The 21,772-nt window shown below is 45.4% G+C and overlaps 1 protein-coding gene across 1 annotated transcript in view; it reads right to left on the bottom strand.

Moving 5' to 3' along the window:
- Positions 1 to 21,772, bottom strand: part of SOS1 (SOS Ras/Rac guanine nucleotide exchange factor 1) — a 780,124-nt gene that overhangs the window by 391,301 nt on the left and 367,051 nt on the right. The gene's annotated exons all lie outside the window — the stretch shown is intronic.

Below are 21,772 nucleotides of genomic sequence, written 5' to 3'. Positions count from 1 at the left end.
ATTCTTCTTTCCATGAGCATCTTGGAGTCAAATCTTGGACAATTTCAGACAATTTAAATATCTTATTGGGTTTTTAAGTGCATTCAAAACAAAGAACACTGTATACAATAAAACAGTGTGTCCAAATTACAGCATGCCAATTCTGTGTCTTACAGACAGCACTAGGACGAACATTGTGCATTTGGTAAACATCCGTCAACACTGATCAGCTATTTCCTTAAGTTACTGTTTCACAATGTAATTATGTGTGGTTCAGGGTAATATTTGCGTCACACATGTCAACTATTTTGCTCATCAGATGAACATTCCAAATTAGAGAACATAAGCTTTTGTTCAATAAAACAGATTCCTCGACTGGCCATTTACTGACTCTACATTTAGCTGTAAGAAACTTATTCGTTTTGAGTTCCTAGGTGTGCTGCCACTGCCGGTAGGCATTTTGCAAAAATACGCTTGGTGTGGATTTTATGCCAAAGGGCAATAGTCTAAACTGGTAGTGTACCTTGTACAGGACTAACCTGAGGTGTTTTTGTGCCTCTGGGTTATTGGTATGTGTAAATAGGCATCCTTTAGGTCTAAGGAACATGTAAGGATAATGTTACTTACCCAATAAGCATCTGTTCTTGGCATGTAGAGCTGTAGATTCACATGCTTTGCATACTCCTGCCATCTAGTGTTAGGCCTGGATGTTTGAGAGTTGTTTTTCTTCAAAAAAGTATTTCCTAGTCATGAGGTAAGGTGGCTCCACCTTTCAGTAATAGTCCGCACAGTCATCAACTCCATTGCTAGATTATTTTCACGCAAGAGGGTGAGAATGGAGTGAGTGAGTGTAGTATAGAGATGTCCATGCGTATAAACGATAATGAAGAATTGCAACAAATACAGGGAACCGAGGAGGCGGGTGGGCACATGTGAATCTACAGCTCTACATGCCAAGAACAGATGCTTACTGGGTAAGTAACATTATCTGTTCGAGGCATGTGTGCAGTAGATACACATGCTTTGCATAGACTACAAAGCAGTATGCTCTCAAAGCGGTGGCTAACCTGTAGATGTTGCAGTTGTTTGAAATAAGTGTTTTAAGTACAGCTGGCCTACATTAGCTTGTTGACGTGCTAACACATCTACACAATAGTGTTTGGTAAATGTGTGTGGTGTAGACCTTGTGAGAACAATGTTGAGATTCCAAACTGGGGCAGGAGGAATCCTTGGTGGAATTACTCTTTTCAATCCCTCCATGAAAGCTTTGATTACTGGAACTCTGAATAGTGACAGACGTTGCCTGTTCTGCAAATACGTGGCTACCGGTGCAAAGTGCAAACGAATAGATGAGTTAGCTTGTCCAGTTTGCTGCAAGTGTAATAGGTAACAGATAATGTTTTGTATTGAAGCATCGAAAGGATTGATGTTGTAGTATACAACAAATCTTTTCCACTTTGCTGCATAGCAAGCTCTGGTGGTAGGCTTTCTTGCTCCTTTTTGAATATTCATACAGTCTGGTGATAAAATTGAATAACCAAACTCGATTACTTCAGGAGCCAGAAAGCTAAGTTTAGTTCTTTGGGATTTGGATATCTGCTTTCTCCATGGTTCTGTGTGAGGAGACTGGAGGTGAGGTGCAGCTTTTGATGTGGAACTAGTGACCGCTTCAACAGGGTCGTGTACCATGTTTGACGGGCCCATGTGAGAGCTACTATAATTAGTGTGAGGGATGTTTGGCTAAGCTTCCGAACCAGTCATGGATGGAGATGGAGAGGCAGAAAACATCAGGCAAATATCCCTGACCAGTTGGTACACAGGGCATTGCCCTTTGAGATCGGGTGTGGGAACCTGGAGTCGAAGCTTGGGCATTTTGCGTTTTTTGCTGTGGCGAACAAGTCTATTTGTGGGGAATCCCCATTGCTGAAAGTACAGAAGGAGAACGTGTTGATGAAGTTCCCACTCGTGAATTTGCGGTCACCTTCTGCTGAGAAGGTCGGCAATTTGATTGTTTACTCCTGGGAGGTGCACTGCCAGAAGATAAATCTGGTGATAGATCGTCCCAATTCCAAATGGCTTGTGCTAGTCTTGACAGTTGGAGAGAGTGTGTCCACCCCTGCTTTTGCACATAATACATTGCTGTCATGTTGTCTGTTCAGACTAGGACAGTTTTGCCTATGAGGTGAGTTTGAAATGCTTTGAGCGCTAGAAAAACTGCTAGAAGCTCTAGATAGTTGATGTGGAGGCCTTTGTGCTTGTTGCTCTAGAGGCCTTGTATTGTGTAATCTTGGAGATGAGCACCCCAACCTGTGAGGTGCGTCTGCTGTGAGCACACTCTGTGGAATCGGGTCGATGAATGGCCAACCTATTGATGTTTTGTGTGGTCAACCACTGCAGAGAGCGATGGGTGTGGCCATCTACCAACACTCTTGTAGGGGACGCATGTGAAGTCTTGCATGAGATACAATTGCGATGGAAGGAGCCATCATTCCCAACAGTTGCATGAACACTCTGGCTGGTAAGGCTTGGTTGGACTGAAACTGTAGTATCCTAGCCTAAATATTGTGAATTCTGGCTACATTGGGAGAGGCTAGAGCTTTGACTATCTAGAGTGGCTCCTAAGTAAGACTGTATCTAGGACGGATGTAGGTGAGATTTTTGAGCATTGATCGGGAGCCCAGTTGATGAAGTAGGTCTATCGTGATCTGCATGTGTTGTAGACAGTTTTGGTAAGTGCTCGCTTTGATGAGCTAGTCGTCTAAATAGGGGAACACGTGAATATGCGGTCTTCTGAGGTGAGCCGCGACTACTGCCGGACATTTGGTAAAAACACTGAGCGATGTAGTCACTCCGAAGGGAAGTACTTTGAATTGGTAATGCTTGCCTGCTGTCACGAATCTGTGGCATTTGCGATAAGCCGGATGAATTGGAATATGAAAATATGCGCCTTCAAAGTCTAGAGTAGACATAAAATCTGCCTTCTGTAAAAGTGAAAGTACCTGTTGAAAGGTCATGTTATGTTATGTTATGTTAACTGTAATTTCTTAAGCGCACAGCTGCTCCAGCTAAGGGGCGTCCCGGCGCTATATCTGAAAAGGTAACATAACCAACAAGACCAACAGAGACATAATTAATAAGGCAGAGGGAAAAGATACGTTTTAACCGCTTTCCTAAAAGCAAAGAGGGTTTCCAAAGAGCGAATGTGGGCAGGGAGGGCATCATCATGTGAAAGTGTTCTAAAAGTATATAATTGTTTAAATCTCTGCGATCCAGATTAGGTCCTAGGGAACCATCCTTTTTCGGAATGAGAAAATACGGAGAGTAAACCCCTGAGCCCTGGTACTGTGTTGGAACCAGCTCTATAGCTCCTTTCAGTAAGATAGATTGCACTTCCTGTTCGAGCAATTGCACCTGTTCTGTAGACATATTGTAAGATTGAGGTGGAATGTTTTGAGGATTGCTGTTAAGCTCCAGGCAATAACCATGTTGGAGAATTCCAATCACCCATTTGTTTGTTGTTATAGATTGCCAAATGGGGAGAAATTGCTTAAGTCTTCCCCCAACAGATGTGGTACAGTCTGGGGGAAGCGTGGGTAAGTCAGTGCTTATTAGGGGAAGGGAAGTTACGGGGTATGTTGCCCTTACTCCTACCTTTAAAGTTATTTTCTCTATAAGCACCTAGAAAAAATGCTCGAGGGAGGGGACTGGTTATTACCTTTGTAGGTGGAGGTATTCTAGTCTACGGATGTGGTCTTGGGCCCTCCTTGGTAAAAGGAATGACAAAAGGAGCCTCTGTTTGAGGGAGACTGGAGCACTCTCAAGGACTTGGCTACTTCAGTGTCCTTTTTAAAAGATGTTCCTTGTCAAATAGTGTATTAAGAATGGATTGTTGGACTTCAGGCTTAAACACAGAGATCCTTAACCAAACATGTCTCCTAAGCAAAATGCTAGTGTTGACTTCTGTAGCCGCAGTATATCAGCGGCATCTAGAGAACACCATATGAAGGAATTTGAAATTAGCTTACCCTCATTTACTAAATCGTGTTCTTTAGCCATATGCTCATCTGGGATCGATTGAAGCAATTGCTCCATTTCATTCCAGTATGCCCTGTTATACCTGGCTGAAAGGCCCTGTGTATTTGCAATGCACCATTGATTTGCAGCTTCAGCAGCTATGCACTTGCCAGAAGCTTTTAATAACTGACTCTTTAGCTGGTGGAGGAGCATCTCCTGATGTTTAGGAATTAGCCCGATTACGAGCATTAGACACCATCAGTGAATCTATGGGCAACTGGCGCTTGATAAATACTGGGTCTGTAGGGGAGGCCTTATACTTCTTGTCAACTCTAGGAGTCAAGATGCGTGCCCGCACTGGGTCTTTAAAAATATCATCAGGGTGCCTCATCATGCTTTTAGGCATAGGAAGTGTTTGTGACGACCAATGTGTGGATCCTTAAGTGTCAAACAAAAAATCTTCTAATGATTTGTTGTGTAGTGCCACCCCATGATATTGTGCAGCCCTGGCAATGGGGTTTCTGGTGGGATACACTGTTATCTGGAGGAGATGGACTGACTGGGTAAAGGTCTGGGTCAATATCTGCTGGAGGATCAATTGAATAATCCTTCCATGGATCTAATGGTAAATGTGTCCCCCCCATCATAAACATCATCATCATCATCATGGTAAGATTGTGGAGAATCCTGAGGTGTGATTTGCAAAGGATTTGAAATTGGCAAAAGAGGTGGTGGAAGGATTGATGGTGGATGAAAAGGACTTGTAGCAACAGATTTCTTCTTTAAAGGGATCTAGTAGTAGGTGTCCTCCTCATTAAGCTTATGTTTCTGAGGTAGCTTGGTATGAATATGACCAGTCTCATGGTTAAGATACAGTCTCTTTTGCTTGAGATCCGTTTTTGGTGGAACAATGTCTAAATTCGGATCCGAAGGAACATCTTTCGGTTTCGGCACTGACATTTTTAGCACCGGCTGAACTTTCGGGATGGGAGATTATCGGCTCCGAAGGCTGCTTGGGTTATGGCATGGAGGATTTCGGCTCCGAGCTGGATTTGTGTTTGGAACCGGAGGACTTGGGTTCCGATGAGGATTTTTGCCTTCTCGGTACAGAGCCAGAAGGTCTGACTGGCTGTTTCAGAGACGGGCCAGGAGGCGGGGCGTCGGAAACATCTTCTCGGTGCCGACCTTAGCCTGAAGGCAGAGGGGGTGCCTAAGCCTTGTGCATTTTTAGGGGTGTTTTGGAGGGGTAAGGGGTCTTCCATCACCTTGTCCCTGCAGCAGTTCTTCGGCATCACGGTCTATCTCGAGCTCAGAGTCCTACCCGGAGAAGGCTTCTTCCTCCTCTGCCAATGATTCCTCAACGTCTTCTTGACCTGAATCTTCACCGAAGATGATGGCGTGTCTTTGATGCTCTGCCACTGTATCTCTTGGCTTCGAGTCTGACTATCGTGAAGAGTTCTTCAAACAAAACGATCTGCAAGCGTCGCAGTCTTCTCCCTTGTGCCCGGAGACAAGCACAAGTTACACACCCTGTATAAATCAGTGCGCGTATACTTTGCGTGGCACCGAAGGCAGAATTTGAACGGTGTCTGTTCCATCGAGGGAAAGCTGATCAGATGCGGTTAGGCCCGAAGGCCGTCCACAAAGCTTTCAGATTGTAAAGTATGTTCCGTTGACTGAAGTGATATGCGGAAAAGTGGGAAACACGTACGAAACAATACCGTTGAGGGTAGAGAGGATTGTGCCTCGAAGATAACCCGAAGAACGGGTTCGCACCGGAGAGCAGCAATACACATCCGAACCCGATGGTGGAAAAAAACAATCTAACAATGGACCGATGACCATGCGCACTATCACCAACAGGAGGGGTCACCTTACCTTGTGACTAGGAAAAGCTTCTTAGAAGAAAAACAACTTGCAAACATTCGGACCCAACACTAGATGGCAGAAGTATGCAAAGCATGTGTATCTACAACACACATGCCTCGAACTCGATCTTTCTTAGGAGTGGGATTACATCTTGTAGCATTGTCATTTTGAAGTGTTGACTTTGTATGAACTTGTTTAGGTATCTGAGGTCTAACATCGGTCTCAGTGTCAAGTCTTGTTTTGGAACTAGGAAGTACACAGAGTAGACGCCACCACTGTTCTCTCCTCTGGGGACTCTCTCTCTGAGTCATTTTTGGTTAAGTTCCTTGACCTCTTCTCGCAACCTTAAGATTTCTTGCTCCTTTAAGGTTCCTGTCTTTGTAAAAACATGCGGTGGTGGTCTGGCAAGTTCTATGCAGTAACCGTGTCTTATTTTGTTTAAGATCCATTTGTCTGAGTAGCTTGACTTAAACTCTGATAGGAATCCTTCCATTCCCTCCCTGCCAACAGGTGTTATGTGGTGGGTGCCAGTAGAGTCAACTGCTTGGTGGTCTCCCTTTTGCAGGCTGTCCTCTCCCTTTGGGTTTCCCGTGAAAAGCTGCCTCGCCAGGTATTGCCACTGTTGTTGAGCCGGCTAGAGTGTGGCTTGTTGGTTGAAGCCTCACAGTTGGTGTTGCTGTGAGACTGGCAAGAAACCTGCCTTGCTTGTTGGTCTCCTATTAAAGGTTCTCTCCTTAAGGATACTATGAATTGCAAGGCCCTCATGGCCTTGGCTGTTTCATTATCCTTCTTCATTTGCTGAAGTGCCTCGTGAATGGCAGTCCCGAAAAGGACTCTTTTGTGAAAGGCATGTTGATGATAATGCCTGAACTTCTGCCTTGAATCCGGAGACCCTGAGCCATGCGTGTCTCCTGAAGGCGGTGCCAGTGCACGTCTTCCTGCTGGCGGTATCCTCCATGTCCAGTCCTTATTTGTGGCAGGAGTTGGTGATGTACTTGCCCTCCACCCTCTTCTTGAATTCCTCTAGAAGGTTCTGCATGAGCTCTTCCATTTCCACCAATTGCTGGTGGCCGTACTGGTTGAGAAGTGCAGTGGAATTCACAATTCTCCATTGCATTGCTGCTTCCCTTTCAATTTTTTTACACACCAGATCTTCTTTTTCTCTCCTTCTCTGGTGGTGCACCAGCTGATTTATGGGAGTTACTCTTCTTCCTGGCTGTCGCCACTATGATGGAGTCTTCTGGTACGTTCCCTTTAATATATTGGGGATCCTGAATGGAATGTTTATATTTTTTTCTCCACTCACGGAGTAACCGCCCTGGCTGTGGCAGGTTCTTTGAAAAATGTGTTAACCTGGTCCAATATGCAAGGAAGCATGGGTAGGTACAGGTTTGCCTTCTTTGATTCCATCAAGGTTTCGAGGAGGAATCAGGATTCTTCCCCCTATTCCTCGAGCTGGACCCCACAGGTGCCTGCTGCCATCTTGATCCGTCTTTGTAGATGGACAGGTCATCTGGAGGTGAGGGCTTGATGGGTAGCTGTCAACACCCTCCCATGGTGTAGAGATCCTGTCATACATCAATCTGGCCCTGCCTCTCCATCATGCTGGGTTCATATACTACGTAGTCTAAGAGGTCATCCTGCTCCTCTTCATGCAGTTCCAGTGTCTGGGGTACCTCAATGTTGGGTAGGTTGTCACCCAATTCTCTTGATGCCAAGGGTTTCATGGGGAAGAGAATTACCTTCAAGGAGTCAGCAGATTAATTCTTGTGTTGCCATCTCTGTCACAACCCTTTGTCTTTTTCTCTAGACTTTGAGTGAGCATTCAGTGTTAGTCGTCGAGGGGGATTTTTTGCTCTCTCTCTTTTGCACCCATGGCAATAAGAGTTGGTTAGAAGGTTTGCCCCCAGCGGTATCCTTTGGTTGGGACCCGTGCTACTTTATATTTGTGCAGACCTTTGGTAGACTAGTGTGTCGAGGTAGCTTTCATGGATTAAGTGTCTTAAGTTACCTTCTATTGATTGGTCTTTTCAGGGTGCCTCACCCCTTCAAGACTTCTGCTCTCTCGACATTGATTATGCTACCTTCAGTGTTCAACTCCTGTCCTTGTGCTGGTTCAGCTTTCTCAATGACTTCCTCATCGTCACTGGAGAGGCCCAGGTACTAGAGGAATTCTTGTGTTCTGTAGGTACCAGCCATGGCAATGTGTGCCAGTCACTGTTTTAGTCTCGTCTTGAGTACGAATTCAGGGCAGGCTTTGCAGTCTTCGGTGTGGTGATCCTTTGGGAGGCACAGATTGCAGACCTTGTGTGAATCCCTCTTTGCAAACTTGTGGTGGCAGATGGAGCTGATTTTGAAGGAGGTGCTCTCCATATCCCTTAGCTGCCCGTCTCCTCTTCATTCTCTGCCAGGTGGTCCTTACCGATGTGGTCCCCAGTCTGGTTCGAGAAGGTTCTCCTCCTCAGTCTTCGGTGTCCGTGGCCTCTGGTGATTTTAGGTGCTTTTGGTTGACATTTTCTCTCTCGCCTTTCTGCAACTCTTCCAAGATTCTTCAGAGCTCCACATGTCTGCTTCCAGACCTAACGGCGAGGAAAAGAATCTGAAGATGGGGACAATGCACACAAACCTACAGGGCACCGTCTGACGTGCCACAGGGGATGGATATATCACCAAATGGTGGTCGGCAGTACCCACACTCAAAATAAAAGACAAGATTCCAGACCCAACCATTAGATGGCGGAATAGATTCAAAGCATGTGCATCCAGAAAAGATTACATGCTATAAAATCCTACACCCCTACCATTGACTGAACGGCTGTACTCCGCCAGAAAGAATCAACAGCCCACTTCAAACAAAATCTTAAGGAGTTTCTAAAGGTACCTGGTCCCCATCCCCCTCACATCTCTCGATCTCGACCCAAAGGAATGCAAGCAATACACTTCTGCTGTCTAGGGAGCTGTTTACGTCCTCTATAATGGCCCTTTTAAGCAAGGAGCATCCAATATGGACCCAGTGGCTTCAATACTCCGACACAGACACACAAACAAACAGACGCACACAAATGTGTACTACCACAAATATTTCACTGTAACACACTTATCAAATACTTGATGTCAGTGGTCAACCGGTAATGTAGATGAGAAGCACTGCTGAAGCATTTAGGTGTTTATCTCCACCTCAAGTGTTTGTTGGTGGATTCTGATAAGTAGGTCATTGTCTACTCCAGAGAAGTGTTCCACTAGAAGAAAGACTGGGTGCCGTAAGGTCAAATACCAGATTGTCGGCGCACACAACAATGACGGTGGTGAGTGCTTGCCCTCATGTTTTTGAAGGTAATACATTGTGGTCATGTAATCTGTGGGAATTATCACTGTACTGTTAACTAGTTTGTAAAACTCTGTGGGCACTAACTACAAGGTCATTAATTCCAACACATTGATGTGCAAATTCTATAGCTGAAGAGTCCCTTGATCCTGGAATGTTAGTTTGCCCAAATGGACTCCCAATCCTGAAAAAAGGCATCTGGGTTGATGATCAATTGCGGCTAGGGGCTGAGGAATAACTTGCTCAGTAAAAAGTTCTTCTTGCTCTACCAGCACTAGATCGTCCCACTGACTAGTGGCTTGTGACCACTGTGGGGCAAGGCACTTCGACAGAGGGCACATGTGCAACCAGGCACTTGATAGTACCCCAATACAAGATGTCATCATTCCGTTCAGTTTCATAATTCCCACTGTCTGACGACACAGCATCGGGTAAGAAGCCAATGAAATGCCATCACTCCCTTGTCACTGGGGTAGGTTTTGCCTGTTACCATATTTAGTATAGCACCTGGTGTGTTTCTGGGGAGAGACATGAGATTGTTTGGCACTGAATGCACACCACAATGTGCGGAAGAGACACACAGCTTGTTGAATGCGAGCGAGACAGTACTCTTTGGTGTTCAAGTGTACCAGCCATTAGTCCAGGTATGCAAACCCATGTATGGTACTGCAGCAAAGGAGCACTACAACTACTAACAGACATTTTGTCAACACCTGTGGGGTTGTTGTGACAATAAAAGGTTTTACTTTGTACCAACAAAGTTTTCTACATACCATTACCCTGAGACACTGGTGTTGTTTCCGGTGGACAGGGATGTGGAAGAAGGCGTTCTTGAGATAGAGGTTTGACATGTAGTTTAAGACTCAGATCAATGGAATGAAGCCTGGTAGACTTGTCACTCTGAAGTGTTCTGATATGATGTAGTGGTTGAAGGTGCAATACTGGCAGCAAAGTTCCATTTTAATTGGGGGATGAGAAGTACAGGAAGTAAATGGTTTGTTTTTGCTGATGCAGTGAGACTATAGATTCTTTCTGAAGCAATGACAGCACTTCTACTTGTTGCAGTCTTGGGTGGTTGTGTCGAATACACTGGTGGCGCAGTGGAATGTTGAGTGCTATGAAACACTAGGCAGCAGTGTGTCTCATGATGTAAAGTACCCATCTGTACAAGGTTATCTTTACCCATTGTTAAGATATATTATCTGCCGCCCTGACAGGTGTTGTGCAAGCCAGTGGAGAGCAGGGGCAACGTATGGATGGTCAATGCTTTGAGGCTGAGGTACCCTTACTATGGGTACCTCTGCTCCGCCAACATCTGTTACCCAAGATGCCTCCCGAGTATTGAAATTTAGTTTCCTGAACCTCCTGAATAGATTACTGTAGTTCAGGTGTCTCCAACCAGTCGATCGCGAGCTACCAGTAGCTCCCAGACACTGTCATAGTAGCTCACAGCCTTGAGTTCATTTTTAAATAACACAGGGTCATATTTTCCTTTCAAAGTTAAGAGAAGACTGTGTTCATTTTACATTATCATCAGGCTGCGGATACCAGGGCCTGATCATGTGAAGTGCGCAGTCAGATTCATGACCCAGGCTGGGGCACATAAGTTTACAAGTGAAGCACTGAGGTATTTAACTCTTAAATACAATTATTTTTCAACCCAATGTTGGAGCTGCAAATAAAATGATGCTCTTGAATGCTTTTAAATGGAAGAAAATTAAAAGGACTATTCTACTTACCGTGTAGTCATCTGCTTGTGGCATGTAGGGATGTAGACTCACATTCTCTGCACACTCCTGCCATCTAGTTTTGGGTCCAGAGTTGTGCAGGTTGCTTTTCTTTAAAGAAGTCTTGATTCACAAGACCAAGTCAAGACCGAGTGACTCCTCCTCTTGGTGATACTTCGCATGGGCATCGACTTCTTTGTTAGGATTGCTTTACCCGCAGGCGGGTGAGAAAGGAGTATAAGAATGAAGATGTCCATGCTAAATGTAAATATATCACATAAGTATGAAATGTAACTACAACTGCCGCGTACGGGGAGGCGGGAGGGGGCATGTGAATCTACAACACTACATGCCACAAACAGATGCTAACAGGATAAGTAACAGAATCCGTTCAAAGGCATGCATAGAAGGTTAAGCGGTCATTCCTGAGAAGTGGTGGCTAGCCTGTGGTACACAGCACTACCTGACCTTCATTGGTTTGTTGGTGTGCTAAAACATCCACACAGTAGTGTATGGTAAATGTGTGTAATGTACACCATGTAGCTGCCTGGCAAAAGTCAGCTTTGAAAATAATTCCTAATAAATCCATAGTAGCTCTCTGCTTATGAGTGGAATGTGCTCTAGGAGTAACCGGTAAAGGTCTTTTGGTTTTCATGTAGCAAATTAGAATATATTTGAATATCCATCAAGCTATGCCTGATTTGGATATAGGGTTGCCTTCATGAGATGGATTAAAGGCAAAAACAAAAGTGGCTTTGTTTTTCTGAACGTTTTAGCTCCATCTATGTAGAACATGAGCGCTTTTATAACGTCTAGAGTATGAAGACCTCTTTCCACTAGAGAATCAGGGTTTGGGAAAATACTGGGAGCTCAACGGACTGATTGAGGTGAGATTGAGAGAACACTTTAGGTAGAAACTTAAGATTAGTATGAAGAACCAGCTTGTTTCACATATTTGAAAGAATGGTTCCTGTAAGGTTAAAAACTGGAGGTCACCAACACACCCGAATAAGGTAATGGCAACCAAGAGTGCCACTTTCCATGAAAGAAACTGAAGGGGGCATGAGTGAAGAGGCTCGAAAGGGGGACCCATGAGCTTGGTTAGAACAATGTTAAGGTTCCAAAAGGGTGCTGGAGAAACCCTAGGAGGGATGATTTCCATAAAAGCTTTAATGACAAGTTTTGTTTAACAATGATAGAGGCTGTCTATTTTGGAGATAATCAGCTATAGCAGCAAGATGTAACCTAATAATTTAGCCTTTTGCAGATGGAGCAGGTCAATAGGATCAATTTGTTTTTGGTTGGCAGTAGTAAACAAAACGTTTCCATTTTGCAGCGTAGCATGCTCTAGTAGTAGGCTTGCATGCTTCTTTGAGAATGTCCATGCATTCTAGGGGCAAGTTAAAATAGCCAAACCCAAAGACCTCAGGAGCCAAACTGCTAGATTGAGAGCTTTAGGGTCGGGTGTCTGATCTGTCCTTGATTAGGAGTAAGAAGGTCCGGCTTGTTGTAGAGCTTCTCGTGGGGAACTACTGAAAGATCTAGTAGTATCATGAACCAATGTTAATGCGCCCAAGTGGGAGCTACCAGGATTATGGGGAGAGATGTTTGCCAGAGTCTCCGACCAAAAATGGAATGAGTGAGCAGTGGAAAGGCATAGACAAATATTCCTGACCAACTCATCCAAAGAGCGTTGCCCTTGGATTGTGGGTACCTGGAGGTTAAGTTTGGGCATTTTGTGTTTTCTGCTGTTGCGAAAATGTCTATTTGAGAAAACCCCTACTTTTGGAAGGAAGGAAGGAAGGAAGAAGGACTTGCGGGTGGAGTTCCCACTCATGGGTTTGTTCCGGCATCCTGCTGAGCACGTCTGCAAAATCATTTAGGGCTCCCGGCAGATATTTTGCGAAGAGATTAATGTGGTGGTGAAGAGCTCAGCTCCATATGGTCTGCGACAGTTTGGAGAGTTGAGCAGACCATGTCCCCCTCCTGTTTTTGTAAATAATACATGGCTGTCATATTGCCCATCTGGACTAGGACAACCTTGTGAGATAGGTGAGTAAAGAAAGCTTTCATAGATCGGAAGATCACCTTTAGCTCCAAGTAGTTGATGTGTAGAGATTGCTGTTTGGCATCCGAAACAGCTTGTACTGTGAGGTCTTGTAGATTGGCACCCCAACCACTCTGTGGTGAGAGTGAAGTGAGGGAAAAATCGCTACTGTAATAGGTTGTTGGTGTTCCACCACTGCAGGCAATAGAGAGAGTGGCGATCTATCAATACTAGATCTTCTAGATCACCCTGTGATTGAGACCACTGGCGAGCTTGAGATTGCTGTAGGGGACGCATAACCTTGCATGGGGAACTATGGCAATACAAGAGGCCATCATCCCTAGCAGACGCATCACAGTTTTCACTGTCAGCAATGAGTTGGGTTGCACAGGTCTGGACCCAACACTAGATGGAAGGAGTATGCAGAGCATGTGTATCCACAGCCACACAGGCCATTGAACTGAAAAGTCACCTTAATGATTAAGTTAACACTTCATTTTAATTTTCTCCCATTCTAAAGTCTTGCAGTTACAAACAGCAAGCCTCTTGCTCCCAGTGGCCAGTAGATAGTGTGCCATAGGTATAACTGAAAAATACAGCCATATTTACAATGAGAAATTTAAAGTGCAAAAAAAGTTCCATATTGTGGATATTTTTGCAGAACATTTTTATAGACTCTAAAAATGTTTTCCCTATAAAAAAAAAATATATGTTTGTGGTATACATGTAATGGTGCTACATATGGCAAAAGGTATGTCCTGTGCGGTAAGTACATACAACGCAGGCTCTCAAATCAATCTTATAAAAATATATCACATGCATACATACACATGTTCATACATCCCCAGAGACCATGCTCTCACTGGCACACATGGCAGCCTATCATAGTCCCTCTAGTCAAAGTATTTTGTTCAAACCATTGTATCCGAATCAATGGACATCAGGTTTAAAGTCAATTAAGCTGGGTGTGTGGGTGTCTGGCAACAATTGTGAGTTGCTTAACCTTCAGTAGATCACAATGATTTTCACTGATGAGAAGTTGCTCTCACCACAAAAAATGCTGGGGACCTCAGCGGTAGTTGGTAGTCTAACTGGTGTAAAATGTTTGCTGACTTGGCTCTAGCCTGTGGTGGCTCCCTCCTCAATACTGAGTTTGAAGGCTGTGTTCGGAATGCCCCAACAGCTTTAGCTGTATCAGTGTCTCTTGATTTTTTTCCAACACAGTGTCCACCTTCGGGCCAAAAAGGTATGCTGCGATAATTAATACACTTAGGGGTTGCTGAACTTCTGGTAGGAATCTAGAGACCTTTAGCCAGGGATGCCACTGGAGAGGAATACTGGTCAATTTAATAAAAGAGTGTCGCTGCATTCAGTGCACATCTAATGTTGGCATTTGATTTTTCCCCGTCTGGACTAGCTTCTTTCAGGGCTACTTGTAAGTCTCCGTATGAAGTTTTACCAGCTGCTCCATCTCCTCCCAGGGTAGCTATTTTATCATGACAGTCACTTGAGGTGGCCAATATCCACTGAGTAGCAGCACCTATCCTTTTGTCAGCAGCGCCTATGCTCTTGCTCATTGTCTGGTGGAGAGGTGTCCCTCGTGTCCTGGGCAAAAGTCCTTTTTAGAGCTGTATGCACTATTATTGAATCTAGTGGCATGTGGCCCAAATGTACATGAGGGTCTCTAGTGATGCCTTAGTTTGTTTTCTATGCTTGGTTGGACCACCCTGCGCTTGCCATTGTCTTTAGAGCTCTCACATGAGCATTTTAGCAAGCCTTTGAACATTAGTAGGAGTTATACTGAGTGCTCCGTTTCTTAGAGTGTTTCAATATAGAAATCTTCCTTTTACTCCACAACATGAAGTTTGAGCCTGTGATTGTCTGTCATGTGCTGAATTACTTACTGTGCGATAGGAAGTGGGGTCATCAGTTAGATTTGACTCTCTTCATGAGCATCTACTCTGTAGTGATGGCTACTTGCCTGGGAGCCAACACCGGTTTCAAGGTGGACTTCAGAGGCATCCCCAGACTCCGAGACTGGCAAGGTCAATTTCTCAGTAACAGGGTGGAGTTTGTTGATGTTGAGGTTTGAAACAATATTGTTGAGTTTTTACCAGAGGAGAGTCTGGTCTTCGGAACTGGTATGGCTGTAGACGAGCAGTTGATGCAGACTACCCAAACCTCTTCGGTAGTTGTTTGGGCTTGAGGCGTGGCTCTTTCAAGGCTGTAGCTTGCCCTGAAGTTGAGTTTCCACTCAAGGTGGAACCCTGGAGAGAAACTCTTTGGAAGGGATTGGATGGGAAACCTACAGTGCAGTCTTTGTACTGGGTGTGGTTTTCGCTGATGACTTTGTAGAAGGATTTTTTTCAAAGTCTGGGTTACTGGTAAAAGCATACTCTGGACTCAGTTCTGCGCCCTCCCTTTTCCCCACCACAGTATGTAACCTTGACGACTTCAACACCAGCTGTGGTAGATGGCTCTGAAGAGCTTTAGTGCTGTGTTCTATAATGTGCCCTAGGCCGTTTATTTCAATATTGTGAAATATTCCTGTTTTCCAAAGCCTTCAGAACAAACAGGTTGATTTCTTGGGGTCCCTTCAGATGACAGGTTACAGACCTTAAGACTCAACATGAGAATGTATTACTTTATTGACAAAATTGTAAGGGCGTATATTCCATATCACACCCCCATGAGTCATTTGGAGAGGACATAGCTTCCTTATCTTAAGTCAGATTAGTATTGGTAGCAGTAGACAGTTGCACACTGTTTTCTTGTATTTCAAGTCGAAATTTCAACAATCCACAGTTGAAATTTCCACTTCTCTAGCATGACGGACCCAAAGCTCCAAAAGGTACATCAAACAAGATTGTGGGAAATAAAGGGTGGAATCTATGACCTGGTGCATTGTGGGTTTCAGGAACAATCACAAGTCCGCTCAAAACCTCTGCTTTGAATAAATACATGCAATGTCTACACTGCACTAGATGGCAGGTGATTGTGATCTGTATTTTTATCCCGCACTTAATGAGGGGAGAGAGATTCTCTATATCTGTGTATACAGGGGAATTGTAGAATACCGCCTCCGCCTTTCACTAGTTCATCACAAAATTATCCTACCTACCTTCCTGACTCCATTCGGACCAGTTTCTCCAGAAGGAAAAACAACTCAAAGAGATTGAGCCCACCCTGGTTTACAGATACCAGAGTGAGACCCAATGATGAAGCATGATACCAATAGGGTGTGTGAGGGTCCATAAAGAACCCATTTGGGTTGGCATTCGTTCTGGAGAAACAGGTCCGTTTTGTGATGAACAGATTATTACAATCTACAGCATCAAATGCTGCAAATCCAGTTATATTAAGTGTAACTCCCAGATGTTCAGTGTTTGGACCAGTACATTGCTTCCAATAAGTAGGAACTGGATGTGTTGGGACATGAAGGTGCTTGGTAAGATTAGGACGAGGTAGGGTTTGACAAACCATAAGAGACATTCAGAGGCCCCCCTTCCTCTTCTCACTGCATCCACAGTTTTCCTCAAGTGGAGTCTCCACTGATAACAGGCATCCATCAGATAGTGACTCCATGCAGCAAACTGCTTGTTCCTCCAACATCTATTTTTACAGGGCTAAATGCTGGCTGCCTCATGTCTCCTGCCTCCTCAGTCATGGTGCGGACCAAGAAGGACTGAGATGTGCACCCAGGCATGGCCAACATGGGTCCAGTGCAATACCCAACTGACAAGTCTTACAAGGTGCCCATGGCAGCGCATTGCCACCGAAAAGGAAGGACCCATTGGACAAGTTACTTACCTTTGGTAATGCCTTATCTGGGAGAGACATGATCTAGTCGCAGATTCTTTACCTTTAAACTTCCACGTATCAGGCTGGATCTGGAAGTTTTTTATAGCAGTACCCCTGCGTAACGGTACATGGCGTCTGTAGAATCCGCGTGTCTGTGTTGTGTTAGTCGTTGTTGTGACGTCTGTGTGTCATCCATATAACCACCACATTGGTGCGTTGACATCAGTACTTTTCACGACTTTCCACGCCAGAAGTGCGGAGCCATAAAGTGAGTGATAATGGTGTGTTAAAAAAAAGACAGCTAGAGCCCTGAAGGGGAGTAGCTCGGATACTAAAAACAAGTCTGTAGTGCGGGTAGGATGGCTGAGTCGGTAAGGAATCTACTGCTAGATCATGTCTCTAACAGATAAGGCGTTACCGAAGGTAAGTACCTTGTCCATCTGATAAAGACATCTTGTAGCAGATTCCTTACCTTTGAGCAGATACCCAAGCAATACCTTCCCCAGAGGTAGTACTGCGCAAAAGCTTTAAAACTGGTAATCCTGCAAGACAGAGCAACCAAATAGGCCTGCCTTGGTTACCTGAGAATCAAGGTAACAGTGTCTGGCGAACATGTGCAGACACGCTGACATGGCCGCTTGCCAGATATCAGCAATTGGAACACCACGCTGAAGGGCTTTGGTGGCTGCCTTCGCCCTGGTGGAAAGGGCCCTAAGGCCTTCAGGAGGCTGTTTCTTTGCCAAGGAATAACATTTTAATACAGAGGATATCCCAAAGTGAGATGTCGTCTTTTGAACACCACGTCCCTTCTTTGCTCCCATGTACCCTATAAAGAGTTGGGGACCAACCTGAAATCCGGGGGGCATACCTTGCTAGTCCCACTGTAGGGATCACCGACGCCGAATCGCTCCCCTCCGACGCCGCAAAAGCTACACCAGCGGCCGCAGCGGGAGGGGCGCGCTCGCTACGGGACTCCATTTCCCAGGAGCCCTAGCGGCGGAGCACGCCACCACACCTCAGTCCTGCGCCAGGAGGCGCTACTAAAGGAGGCCAGCCCCGGTGGAGAGGGGGACCAACTTGAAATCCGGGGGCATACCTTGCTAGTCCCACTGTAGGGACCACCAACGCCGAATCGCTCCCCTCCGCCGCCGCAAAAGCTACACCAGCGACCGCAGCGGGAGGGGCGCGCTCGCTACGGGACTCCATTTCCCAGGAGCCCTAGCGGCGGAGCACGCCGCCACACCTCAGTCCTGCACCAGGAGGCGCTACTAAAGGAGGCCAGCCCCGGTGGAGCGGGGGGACCAACTTGAAATCCGGGGGCATACCTTGCTAGTCCCACTGTAGGGACCACCGACGCCAAATCGCTCCCCTCCGCCGTCGCAAAAACTACACCAGCGGCCACAGCGGGAGAGGCGTGCTCGCTACGGGACTCCATTTCCCAGGAGCCCTAGCGGCGGAGCATGCCGCCACACCTCAGTCCTGCGCCAGGAGGCGCTACTAAAGGAGGCCAGCCCCAGCATCGCGGGATCGCGCGCGGGTCAGCGCCGGGCTAAGCCCGGGCAAAGGGCGGGCCCTCTGTGGCCTGAGGAGGACGGGACGGGGCTACCCCCTTGGCTCTTTGTTAAGAAGAGGTAAAGAAAGACTTTTTGCTTCCTTTTTGGTTTTCGGCATACTGACTTTGCCTTTCGCCAGGACATTTTTCCACGATTTGTCGATAACTACTTTGCTGTACCCAAATTACACTATGACTCGCAAGGGGGATAATACAAACAGTACAACGTTGTCCATTGCTGGAGAAGTCAATAAAGGTGTATCTCCCCAGCCCACACAAACAGTAGACTTGGAGCACGCATTTGCGTGGTTAGACAACCTAAATACCCTGTGTAAAACTAAACATGTTTTAGTGAAATCACCGCTTTCTGCCGAAAGTTCCTGTGTACTTCCTGATACAGTCAGCCCCCTGCAACCCCTCCCATTACCTAAAACAGCCAACATTGAAAACACCCAAAGGATTGCATCTCCCCAGTTCTCATCTGCTAAAAGGAAATGTAGTAAGGATAATCAGGTTGGGAACCAATCAAAATTGCAAAAATTGTGCCCAAGCCCCACAGCTCCACTTAGCAATTCTCCCATGACTCCTGAGGCTGCCGAGAAATCAGCCGTTCGAGCATCTCCAACACAGCTGGATCTATTATCTCTTATTGAACAACTGGTCAGCTCCATTATGTCACCACTAATAGAAAAAATAAACACACTAGGGGACAGGCTGACTGGAATGGAGGATACCATCAAGTCGAACTTGTTAGCCAATAAATGCTTTAAAACATCTAATTGTTCCCACCCACCTTCTACTCCTAAAGTCCCCAAGTCCATTATGCAAGACAAAAGGGCTCCAACTCAACCAAGAGCCCCTAACGCACCAGCCCCAATAGCCCGCAGAACTTATTCTAAACCAATTTTGCTGCGGTTTACTGTTCCTAGAGCACAGTATAATAAAGTTACTCCTATCCAACTTCCACCGGAGGCAGCCCCTTTTGTATGTGTTCTTGCGGGAGTACCATCACTTACACCTGGGAAAACCAAGAGACAACATGACCTGCTGAACAAGGTTACATTTTGGCTGACACAAAACAGACCCCTGCCACCTAACCTCAAGGGTACAATACTGAGTGTCAGAAGGGTGGGTTGGCTGGGTTCCCTCGAAAAAGACATCGATGGTGACCTAGTACTCGTTAGATTTAGGCAGAGACACATTGTCCCATATCTGCGTACCTGTGCACCCCAAGTGGGAAACGGCCCAATTTCTGTTTGGGATTTGCATGATTTTTTACCAGAGATTGCCGTGCTCTCCCACATCCAGTCTAAAGGCAGGCTGCAACACGCTAATGGGCAGAGGACTCTACGTATCGAGCGGCCGTAGCCTATATCCATCAGGAATCACTGTTTTCTAGTCCTAAGTATTGCAACCCCTATTAATTAATGTTCGATTTAAGCTTAACCTATGGAAAGTACGCTATAATTAATATACTTATCCCCACAGGTCGGGCAAAAGTTTTTTAACTTGTAGATATTATATGGTATTGCATGTATGTTTTTATCTATAAATGATTTTAACTGTATGCTTTTATGATTTTAAACCAAAATCGAATAAAGCTATCATTAACTGAACTGAGTTGGTCACCCACCCAGAACTCTTTGGTGCGATAAAGGTAGAACGATGACGCTCTTTTTGGGTCCAGACAGTGGAGACGCACGTCTTCTTTAGAAGGGTGCAGAGGTGCATAGAAAGTGAGCAAGGTAACAGACTGCCCCAGATGGAAGAGTGTTACAAACTTGGGCAGAAAAGATGTCCTAGTTCGGAGTACCATTTTGTCCGGAAAGACAGTCAGGTAAGGAGGTTGGGTTTTTTCCTTGATTCCGTTATCACGTGGAGTCCACCTCATACGCTACAGCTCCTTCACTGCTGTGGGGCCTGGCCATAGCACACTGTTACCTATTACGAGTGGCCACTGTTATTCGAGTCTATACATTCAAGGATGGTTTTACTAAACTGAACCTACAGAATTCGGTCTTTTCGATACTTGGGATTTTTCATCAGACATTTTGTATGACTCACAACATTTATATTGAGCTCATGTTGCCACAAGACTCGAGTGGATGAGTCCTTTGGTTGGTGTATAAAGAATGCCTTTGGTGCATTGACCATAAAGTTATTACCCGGAACAATCTGACTTCGAACGTTTGGACTTCTGCTTCTTGATGATACATGATCGTCTTGAATCCTTTTGGCTATGGTTCCTGACTTAACTTTTTCAACTTGGACAAGCTCCTATTTGAGACACGACGTGACTATTTCGCTTCGCTTAAGCTTGAAAAAGTCTTAGTACTGATCTGCAGTACTGACGAAACACGTGTCGGCTGTTTCTTGTCAAGTCTATTTCCTAATAAAGAATATGACAATTTGATCTTTTCTGTTTGTTTGTTATGTCCAATTGTTGACATTATTGGATAATCTTCATATATTGTGAAATAACTAGGAGACCTATTAGTCTGTTAACGTACATATGTCTGCTAGGATTGTGCTCTGTTTGACCCCTTTGTTTCAATTGTATTTTGCCAATCTTTGATTGTCATTAGTCTCTCTTGGTAGTGGGGGACAGTGGTCTATGTAGCACTCCTTCTTCTAAAGATTTATCATTATTCCAGTACTGGTTACAATCTGACTATCAATAGTGCATGTGCGGTCCTTTCCCTTTGGATACACCACTACCGGTCTTCTTTTGAAGGAGGTTGTGTTCATGCCTGCAGTTTGCTCACCCTCCTGGCAAAGGGGATTGCAAAAAGCAGTTTAGATAGTGAGCAACCGTGGAGGACAGTTGTGCGCACATCAAGAATGTAAGGACGAAATTAGAGTCCCATTGTGGCATAAGAAAATGAGAAGGGGGAAACAAATGAGTTATCCCGTTCAAAAATCTCTACACCAGAGGGAATTTAAAAAGTGTTCCATCAGCAGACGTATACCGATTTCGTGGATGGATGCCTAGCTGCAATATAAGTTTGCAGACTTCGGGAGGAAGGTCAAAAGCTGTCAACTGTCGCCGTTCAATCTCCATGCACGGAGGCTGAGAGTGGGCAGGGCGGGTGGAGGACCCTCCTCTGCTGCTACAATAGAAGTTCCTCCCGAAGGAGAAGCCTGATCGGAGGATCGGTGCTCACTGCCAGAGCCTCGGGATACCAGACTATTCGTGCCCAGTCCAGAGCCAAAAGAACGACTTGTGAACGGTTGCTCCTGATCTTCTTGAGCACTCTGGGCAGGAGGCCAGAGCCCCACTCACAACGAAAAGCGTCGCCGAGCAAGCATTGCCTTGAGAAATCCAAAGCGCAAAACTGCTGACATTGCACGTTCTCTACGGAGGTGAAGCGATCTAACCCAGGCTCTCCCCACCGCTGAAAGAGACCTTGTACCACCTACGGATGGAAACGCCATTCGGGATCAGCAAGGCACCGTCT

This window comes from Lissotriton helveticus, chromosome 6 (assembly GCF_964261635.1).
Source record: "Lissotriton helveticus chromosome 6, aLisHel1.1, whole genome shotgun sequence".
Classification (NCBI taxonomy): domain Eukaryota; kingdom Metazoa; phylum Chordata; class Amphibia; order Caudata; family Salamandridae; genus Lissotriton; species Lissotriton helveticus.
The sequence above is the reverse complement of the archived record's forward strand: the minus strand, read 5'-3'. Positions and strand labels throughout refer to the sequence as shown.